Source organism: Vigna unguiculata, chromosome 7 (assembly GCF_037176805.1).
Source record: "Vigna unguiculata cultivar grain cowpea cultivar isolate G323 ecotype 2 chromosome 7, ASM3717680v1, whole genome shotgun sequence".
NCBI lineage: Eukaryota > Viridiplantae > Streptophyta > Magnoliopsida > Fabales > Fabaceae > Vigna > Vigna unguiculata.
In genome coordinates, this window is record NC_140798.1 from 15619521 (window position 1) to 15630098 (window position 10578).

Genomic DNA, 10578 nt, shown 5'->3' on the forward strand with positions numbered 1-10578 from the left:
GGAGATAAACATCCCTTTGTTGGATGCTATAAGACAAATTCCTAAATACACCAAGTTTCTCAAAGAATTATGTATACATAAAAGGCGTATTATGGACAAAGAGGTAGTGAACATGGGAAGAAACGTCTCTAGCTTAATTAAGAAGCCTGTAGTCAGAATGCCGCAAAAGTGTAAGGATCCATGTATGTTTTTTGTTCCCTGCATTATAGGAAGTACCAAGTTTGACAATGCTATGTTAGATTTATGAGCTTCCATTAATGTAATGCCTTTATCTGTTTTTACTTCACTTCATCTTGGACCTCTTAAGTCTACTGGTGTGGTCATTCAATTGGCCAACCGTAGCACAGTTAACCCTGCAGGTGTGCTAGAAGATGTGCTTGTCCGTGTGGACAAGTTAATTTTTCCTGCAGATTTCTACATCTTGGACATGAAGGATGATGAAGGAATGAGTTCAACCACAATTATCTTAGGAAGACCATTCATGATGACAACACGTACCAAGATAAATGTGCATCCAGGATCCTTAACTATGGAGATAGGAGATGAGAAGGTGCAGTTCAATGTGCTAGAAGCCATGAAGCACCCAATTGAAGACCATTCCTTGTTTTGTATTGATTTATTGAGTAATGTAGTGAACAATTATGCTTTTGGACTTTTGGACATTTTATATGGTTTTTCTTCTTCTTTGGATTTTTCTTTTTCGAATATTTCGGGCTCAATTTTAGACGAAAGAGAATTATAAAACAGGTGATATTCAGGACGCGGTGTCACTATTTGATACCTTTGTGGCGTCCGAATGTGATGCTAAGGTGGCTGAAATTACCTTAGGCAGTAAAATGTTGCCATCTGTGGAACAACCACCCATTTTGGAGTTAAAAACTTTACCATCTCATTTGAAATATGTTTATCTTGAGAGGGATGGGAAACTCCTTGTTATTATATCTGCCTTGCTTATTGACGAGCAGGAACAAAAGCTATTGTAGGTTATCAAAGATCACAAGTGAGCAATAGGCTGGACTTTGGCAGATATTCCTGGTATTAGTCCTTCTTTCTGCATGCATAGGATACTCTTGGAGGAGGATGATAAGCCAGTAAGGCAACCTCAGCGGAGACTGAATCCTCAACTGATGGAGGTTGTGAAGAAAGAAGTCACCAAGTTGCTATAAGCAAGTATTATATATCCTATTTCTGACAACAGTTGGGTGAGTCCTGTACATGTGGTCCCCAAGAAATCTGGGATCACCGTGGTCAAGAATGAGAAAGAACGAGTTGATTCCTACCCGTATTCAGAATATCTAGAGGGTCTGTATTGATTATAGAAGACTAAACCAGGCCACCAGGAAGGACCACTTTCCTTTACCATTCATGGACCAAATGTTAGATCGATTGGCAGGTAAGTCTCATTACTGTTTGCTTGATGGATTCTTTGGGTATTTTCAGATTTGTATTGCCCTAGAGAATCAACATAAGACTACCTTTACTTGTCCATTCGGTACATATGCTTATAGAAAAATGCCATTTGGCCTTTGCAATGCTCCTGGAACATTTCAGCGATGTATGGTGAGTATTTTTACAGATTTGTTGGAGCATTGTATTGAGGTTTTTATGGATGATTTTAGTGTATATGGTTCATCTTTTGATCACTGCTTGTCTAATCTTGTTAGAGTCTTGGAGAGATGTGAAGAAACTAACCTTGTTTTAAATTTTGAAAAATGTCATTTTATGGTGGAACAAGGTATAGTTTTAGGTCACGTTGTTTCCAAGAATGGTATATCTGTAGATCCTGCTAAAATTGATATTATTTCACAATTGCCTTACCCCTCTTCTGCGAAAGAGGTTCGATCTTTTCTCGGACATGCAGGATTTTACAGGAGGTTTATCAAGGACTTCAGCAAGATAGCCAACCCTCTCTCCAACTTGTTGCAAAAGAATGTAGCATTTGACTTTGGAAATAGGTGCAAAGATGCATTTGATACATTGAAAAAGGCGCTTACCACCACTCCTATCATCCAGCCACCTGACTGGACATTACCATTCGAGCTGATGTGTGATGCATCAAACTTTGCAGTAGGAGCGGTGCTTGCACAAAAAGATGGGAAGCTATCACATGTGATATATTATGCTTCCAAAATGTTAGACACAACGCAGGCTAACTACACCACGACTGAGAAGGAATTATTGGCTGTTGTGTTTGCCTTGGACAAATTCAGACCGTATATACTTGGTTCCAAGGTAATTGTTTATACTGATCATGCAGCATTAAAATTCCTTCTAAAGAAAGTAGATTCGAAACCAAGGTTGATCAGATGGATGCTACTGCTCCAAGAGTTTGACATTGAGATTCTAAACAGAAGTGGAGCACATAACTTAGTAGCCGACCATCTTAACAGGATTGAAAATGGAGAAGATAACATTCCTATTAAGGATGACTTTCCTGATGAAGTCCTCCTAGCATTGACTGCTGTGAAAGGTATGTTTCCTGAACCTTGGTTTGTTGACATTGTTAACTATTTGGTTGTTTTTGCTATTCCTCCTTCCTTTTCCAAATATGAAAGAACCAACCTAAAAAGCGAGGCAAAGTACTATATCTGGGAAGACCTAATCTTATGGCACATTGGTAGTGACCAAGTCATAAGGAGGTGTGTTCCAGATATCGAGATACCTCATGTGCTTGAGTTCTGTCATTCGTCTCCTTTTGGTGGACATTATGGCACACAAAGAACAGGTAGAAAAGTGTTGGATTGTGGATTATATTGGCCTACTATCTTTAAAGATGCACAGAGGGTATATGAAAATTGTGAGCAGTGCCAAAGGGCAGCCAGATCCATTACAAGAAGGGATGAAATGCCTCAACAACCCATGCTATATTGTGAGGTATTTGATATTTGGGGTATTGATTTTATGGGTCCTTTTCCTCCTTCTTTTGGGTTTTCTTATATTTTGCTTGCTGTAGACTATGTCTCCAAATGGGTGGAAGCCATAGCTACAAGGACTAATGATTCTCGAGTTGTTATGAGTTTTGTCAGGTCTAACATTTTCTGTAGGTTTGGGATACCACAAGCCATCATCAATGACCAGGGGACTCATTTCTGTAATAGGCTACTTGAGAACATGTTGAAGAAGTATGGGGTGACACATCGCATTGCTACACCATATCACCCCCAAACTAATGGGCAAGCAGAGATCTCTAACAGGGAGATTAAAAAGATACTAGAGAAAGTACTGAAGCCTAGTCGAAAGGATTGGGCCACAAGATTGGATGATGCACTTTGGGCACACAGGACAGCCTACAAAGCACTTATAGGTATGTCGCCTTTCAGGGTGGTTTTTGGAAAGGCTTGTCATCTACCTTTGGAGATTGAACATCGGGCCTATTGGGCCGTGAAAGCATGCAACTTGGATTTGGAAGAAGCAGGAAATGAGCGAAAACTTCAATTGCAAGAACTAGAGGAGATTAGGCTTGCAGCCTATGAAAACTCAAAGTTCTACAAAGAGAAAACCAAGAAGTTCCATGATCAAAAGCTTGTGGCTAGATAGGATTTCAAGGTAGGCCAGAAGGTGTTACTATACAAATCCAAGCTTGGTCACATGAGTGGTAAGTTGCGTTCTACTTAGGAAGGACCATACATTGTTACAAAAGTCTTCCCTTATGGAGCAGTGGAGATCATGGAAGAATCCTCAGAAAGAACTTTTAAAGTTAATGGGCATCATCTTTGGATATTCAATGAAAATCAAGATATGCTGAATAAGACTATGGATGGGATGAACTTGACTTCTCCCTCATACCTTCCACCTTGAGGAGGTAAGTACACTTCATACTTTTTCTTTGCATTTTATACATATTGAATACATTGAGGACAATGCATGGATAAAGTGTGGGGGTGTGGGGAGATTTCCCCTTTTTTTGATTTTGTTTTCTATTTGTTTTGTTTTTCCTTTTCTAATTTTGTTTTCTGTTTGTTTTGATTAAAAAATAAAATAAAATTTTGCTTTCAATTAAACATATTGACGTTGGATTTTTGGATTTGATTCACTAATTGGAACGATCATAATTCTTGGAAGATAAAAGTCATGTGCTATGAATGGATTGTTTCTGTGATTTACTATTTGAGTTGATTTGAGAGTTTCTGGAATAAATCTTTTTGTGAAAGAGTTTTTGACCTTGTGAGTTTTGAGCTTTATTGTAAGGATGAACTACCATGTGTCATTCCTATTTTTCTTGTGTGACTTGCTCATGTTTTGTTGATACTCAAATGTTTGGCTTGATTTTTTTGTTTTGCATCTTAGGTGAGCATGCATGATTTGATATGATTGAGGCATTTCTTGTTTTTAGCTACTTGGCCAAATAAGCTAATCATGACATTGATCCATTGGCAGCCCCTTGAGCTTAAACCTTTTTTTCTTGTTTTGAGCATATTGTTAAACCTTAAAAAGAAAAAGACCATGTTTTTCCTTACCTTAGGGAGAAAGAAGGAGCTAGTGGATTATGTTGAGATTGGTTGAGGAATAAAGTGTGGGGGTGAGTATTTCCCCACAAAGTTATAAAAATGGCAAAAGGAAAATAATTATTGATGACAGAGTGTTGAAATGAAAAATGATTGCTGTCTGAAAAAGAGCAGCAAAGGATAAAAGAAAAAAAAAACAAAGAAAAAAGTAAGGCTTGTTTTTGAAACTATGCTCCATAACTCTTTCTTCCTTACTATTTCAAAAACACACAAATCCTAAAGTTTTTCCTACCTTTGCTTTGGCCTCATTATAACCTGTGAAAAGTCCTCATGATTTTTGAATGCATGTTTTCTGAAAGTTGTGAATATTAGAGTCTTGCTAAGCATTGAGAGTGTTTACTTGCATGAGTATTTTGAGTGAAAACACAAGCCAAAACACTTGAGCGAATTTTGGTGAGAAAATATACATTTAACTTGAGTGTTTCTCCTTCATATTTGATTATCTTGTAAACTCAAAAGATTAACTCATGTGTGAAAAACAGAATTTTATCCATTTGTATGTGCATGACAACATGATTTCTAGAAGATTGATTTGTTTTCATTTGTATTCATTTCTTTAATCCACTGAAAATATGGAATAAAAGACCTCAGAATAAAACTTTTGAAATTGTTTAATTTTGCCCAGGAGTGCAAAAGGATAAGTGTGGGTGTGTGATGAGTTCAAACTTTTGCCCTCATTTAATATTTGAATTTGGGGATTTAATTGAATTTTCTGTGCTTAAAGATTGATTTAATTAGGATTTGTAATTATTGGATTTATTGAGTAAGTTTGGTAAAAGTGGCATAAAAATTGATTTTAGTTGCATAAAATATTATTGGATATTCTAACGTTTGTTAATGCAGCTGGAATTTATTTTTGATCATTAATAGTGTGGATTTGAAATATTCAAAGTTACAAAATAAGTCCAAAATCAGGAAATTTTGGAAAAGAATAAATCAGGAGCTAAATGCACCCCCAAATTTTATTTGCACACTCCTCCTACAAGTGGACCACAAAAATCTGTTCTACACCCCTAATTTTTACTAAGTTGCACCCCTCCTACCACTAAACTCCACTCAACCAGATTATGCCATGTGGCAATCCCCACATTTCAAATCAGGCCAACCATAAGCTGACACGTGTCATAATCCTCCACTCACCAAATTGACCAATCAAATCTTGCCACGTCACAATCTCCCAAAATGAAACCCTAACCCTAATTTTCTCCTCTCCTTCCATCACCATGGCAGTCGCCGCCGCCAATCTCACCGCCGGCCACCACGATTCTGCAGCACCATCTTCTCGCTGCCAACACCACTACCGCAACGCGCACCAACATTCTGCACTACCGCGTCGCCATTACCACGAACCTGTAACTCGCCAGAAATCCGACCACCATCATGCATCAGCTGCGTTCCACCATCATTGCGACGCCATCTCCGTCCACAAGCAAATGCAGCGAACACCACCCCGCAGCAGCTGCGCACGCCGGAAATAGCACCTTAGAATCAACCATGGCCACCGCGAACCTGCACCACCACCTTTCATTCACGAACGTAACTACAACACCCATTGCAGCTTGCGCCTGTCACCATCTTCGACCTGCAGAAAAGCACGAAGCAGCACGCCACCACAGCTTCCTCCTTCATCCCTACACCAACTTCACGGCCACCGCGAGTTCTTCTTCCTCGCGCACAACCATGGTAGTAGCTTCCAGACCAGCAGCGCCACCACAAAGCACCACCGTGGATGAGCCAGCGCCGGCAGTAGAGGAGCAGTCGTCATTGCCATCTCCATCTCCATTGCACCTGTAGAAAGCCTAATTCTGGAGAGAGAAAATGCACTACCACATGTCAGGCTGCTATTGGACAGTCAAACTGGTCAACTAGTCAACACTGGTCAACTAGTCAAAGTCAGCAGTCAACTTTGGTCAAAACTGCAAAAATAGTTAAATAAGAGGGGCAGAATTGGAAATTGGACAGGAATTAAGTTGCTAATTAATTAAATAAAAATAAAAGATTTTAGCAACTAACAGATAAAGCCCAAAGTCCAGTTGAAGCCTATATAAAGAGACTTAAGGTTACATGTTTGACCTAGGCTGGTATAGAATTTAGCGAGTTCTTTGTCTATAAACTGTCGGCCATTTTTGGTGATGATTGTATGTGGGACGCCATATCGGCATATAATATCCTTCTAGACGAATTGTTGGACCTGTTGGGCTGTAATGGTGGCTAATGGTTTGGCTTCTATCCACTTAGTAAAGTAGTCGACGACTACTATAAGGAATTTTACTTGGCCTTTTCCCGGGAAAAAGGGCCGAGAATGTCCGTTCCCCACTTTGCAAAGGGCCACGGGGATAGTATAGAATGAAGTTGTTCTCGGTTTTGATGGATGAGGTTGCCATGTTTTTGGCAGGGTATGGATCTTTTGACAAAAGCGTGGCAATCGGCCTCCATGGTCGGCCAGAAGTAACCGACGCGAAGGATTCTGGTAGTCATAGTGTGTGCACTGGAATGATATCTGCATATGCCTTCAAGTAATTCTTTAATGATGTACTGAGCTTGTTCTGTAGTGACGCGTTTGAGAAGTGGTTGGCCATATCCTCGTTTGTACAGGTCATTGCCTATCATCGTCTACCTGACGACTTTCGTTAGCCAACTCTTGTCAACGTCAGGTGGGGGGTTACCGGTTTGGAGGTATTGGATGTAGGGAGTTGTCCAATTATCGGCTTGGTGTTGGGTTAGGGTATGACAAGTGTTTGTTATGGAAGGGGCGAATAGCGTTTATTGTAAGAGTGATCAGTGGCAGCTTTTTAGCTTAGTGTTGGCTAGTTTGGGCAACATGTCGGCTCTGACGTTTTCAGATCTGGGGATTGTTGGATGCAGACTTGTTCAAAAGCGGATTGGATGACTTTCCGGACCAGGTGATAGTATTGTAAGAGGGTAGGGTCTTTGATCTAGAATTCATCATTTAAATGGCCCACTGTAAGTTTGGAATTGGTTTTGCATGTGAGCGATTCGACAACGACTTCGCGGGCGAGGGATAGGCCGGAGGATGACTTCGTATTCGGCTTGGTTGTTGGATGTTCTGAAGGCGAAGTGGAGGGATTTTTCGATAAGGATGTCGTTGGGGCCTTCTAGGACGATGTCGGAACCTGCCCCTTTTGGGTTTGAAGAACCATCAACGTAAAGTGTCCACTAGTCCTCTCTAGGGGTTCGCTGAAGATTATTGACAAAGTCTAGGAGGCATTGAGCTTTGATGGGGCCGTGGGGTTCGCAACGAATGTTAAACTCGGATAACTCGACGTCCCAAGAGGACATGCGACTCGCAAGGTCCGGTTTCTGGAGTATCTTCTTGATGGGGTAGTCAGTTTTGACGATAATGTTGTGGTTTTGAAAGTAGGGGTGTAGGCGTCGCGCTACGTGTACTAGGGATAAGGCTAATTTATCCACCATCAAGTATCTGCTTTCGGGATCCTGCAAGGTTTGACTAACGAAGTATAGAGGGTGCTGAGTGCCATTGACCTCCTAAACCAGTGCAACGCTTAGAGTGTGTTCTGTAGTAGTGATGTAAACGAGTAGGGCTGATGAGTGTCCGTCTTATGGAGGATGGGTGGTGAAGCGAGGGTGTTTTTTAGTTTTTGAAAAATTTGTTCACATTCGTCGTTCCACGAGAACTTGGCCGATTTCTTTCGTAGTTGAATAATGGGTTGGCTTTGTTCAGCCAATTTGGGGAGGAAGCGAGAGGTGGTGGTTAGTTAGCCAATGAGGCGTTTCACTTCTTTAACAATGCTGGGGCTTCGCATTTCGATGATGGCATTACATTTCTTGGGGTTAGCTTCTATGTTGTGTTGTGTAAGCATGAAACCTAGGAATTTACCATGATCGATGCCTAAAAACGCACTTTTCGGGGTTGAGGCGGAGGTTGTATTGCCGTAATGCAGAGAAGATAGTGGGTAAGTCTTGAGCGTGCTGTTGATGACTCAGAGATTTGATGACCATATCATCGACGTATACCTCGACACATTTACCCATTATGTGGCTGAAGATCTTATCCATCAGCCGCTCATACGTTGCTCCTGCGTTTTTTAGGCCGAATGGCATGACTTTGTAGAAGTAGTTGGCATCGTCTGTAATGAAAGCAATTTTTTCATGTCAGATATGGCCATGGGAATCTGGTGGTAATTAGAGAATGCATCAAGAAAGCTGAGAACTTTGTTACCGGCTGCACCGTCAACTAGCCGATCGATGTTGGGTAAGGGATAGGCGTCCCTAAGACATGCTTTATTAAGATCCGTCTAATCGATGCACATGCGCCACTTGCGTTAGCTTTCTTGACCAAAACCACATTGGAAAGCCAGGTGGTGTAGTGGGCCTCTTCGATGAATCCTGCATTAAGTAACTTGTCGACTTTAGCCTTAGCCGCTAATCGACGTTCTTCACCAAGTTTACATTTTTTCTAAGAGTCATATCTGGCCTCCTTGTAAATGGAGAGTTTGTGAGATTCAACTTGAGGGTTAACGCCAGGTAAGTCGGTGGCTGACTAGGAACAAAGGTCTGTGTTGTTGATGAGGGTGGGTATAAGGATGTCGCGCTGTTCGGGTTGTAAGCTAGTGCCAAGTTTGATGGCGCGTCCGTTACGGAGTTCTAGTGGTGTGGTGTGTTCGATCGGCTCGAGGCGGGCGTCCCGGCCTACTCTGGGGTCCATATCATCTCCAGATAAGGCTATGTCAGAGCCGGGTGGTCGTTCAATATGGTTGGTTTGAAGGAAGGGAAGTTATGGGCGTAGGCTGGCCATGTAGCATTCGCGTGCGAGTCGTTGGTCGTCGTGGTTGGTAAGGATGTCACCGGATGGGGATGGAAATTTCATGGCCAGATGAGGTGTGGATACGACTGCGCCAAGAGTGTTGAGGGATGGTCGGCCGAGGAGGACATTATAGGGATTAGGATTGTCTTGGTTTGAGGGCCATCGCTGAAAACGGTATGGAGGTCGATGTAGCCACGGGTGGAGATCTTTTCCCCTGAGAATCCATATATGGGTTCATTGTATGGAACCATGGCGGTGTTGGGGAGCTGGAGTTTATGATACGTTGCCCAGTAGAGGATGTCGACGAAACTGCCTTGGTCAATAAGGACTTTCTTGACGACACAGTTTTCCAACTCAACTGTGATGACCATGGGGTCATCCTGCTGGTGATCTAGGCCATGGAAGTTGTCGTCTATGAAGCTTATGGGGGGCATGCGATGTCTGTGGTAGGAGTGGGTAATATGGTTGATGGATTGTATATGGCAGAGGTGTCTTTTTCTGGAAAATAAGGTGGATTCGCTAGTAGCGAAGCCACCAGAGATGGTGTTGATGGTGCCGCGTAGTGGGGGGTTGATCGGGGTGATATTAATGCGAGCTGGTTGGGGGTCGTAGTTAGTGGGTTGGCTTGGATGTTTGTCGTGGCGAGAATCGTGGGGAGGGCTTCGGTGGTCAGAACGAGGACGGTGATCGGATCGGGGAGGGTGGTCATCTCTGCGAATGAAGCGGCGGAAGTGGCTAATATGAACCAACTCTTCAATCTTGTCTTGGAGTGCTTTGCATTCATCAGTGGTGTGGTCGTGGTTTCGGTGATAGCGGCAAGATTTAGTCATGTTCGCGTTGGGAAGAGTGGTCGTCTTGCGTGGTGGTGGAATGAGGTCGGCCTGTAGGGTTTTGTCAATAAGAGGGGATCGAGGAACGTTTAGGGGTGCATATCTGGTGAAGCGGGGTTCTTGGGGTTCTTGGGTCAGGCCGAGAAGGTTGTGTAGGGGGGTTTGCTGCAGAGGGTGTATAGTCATTGCAGAATTTTGTATGGAGAGTTTGCATCTCCTCCATGCGGACGTAGCCAGCGGCGCGAAGTTTCAACTCATGCATGAATGCGGGTCGGTGGAGGTAGACGTTGTTGGCGAAAGGGTCGGGTTTGAGAGTGAGTGCCATGCACTGAAGTATCATTTCTTGATTGAGTTGTGGTGTGCGAAGGGCAGCCTTTCTGAAACGGTCAATGAAAGCCTGGAGCGTCTCGTCTTGTTCTTGTCTGCCGCCGAGAAGTGAGATTGTTGTAGTTTGATG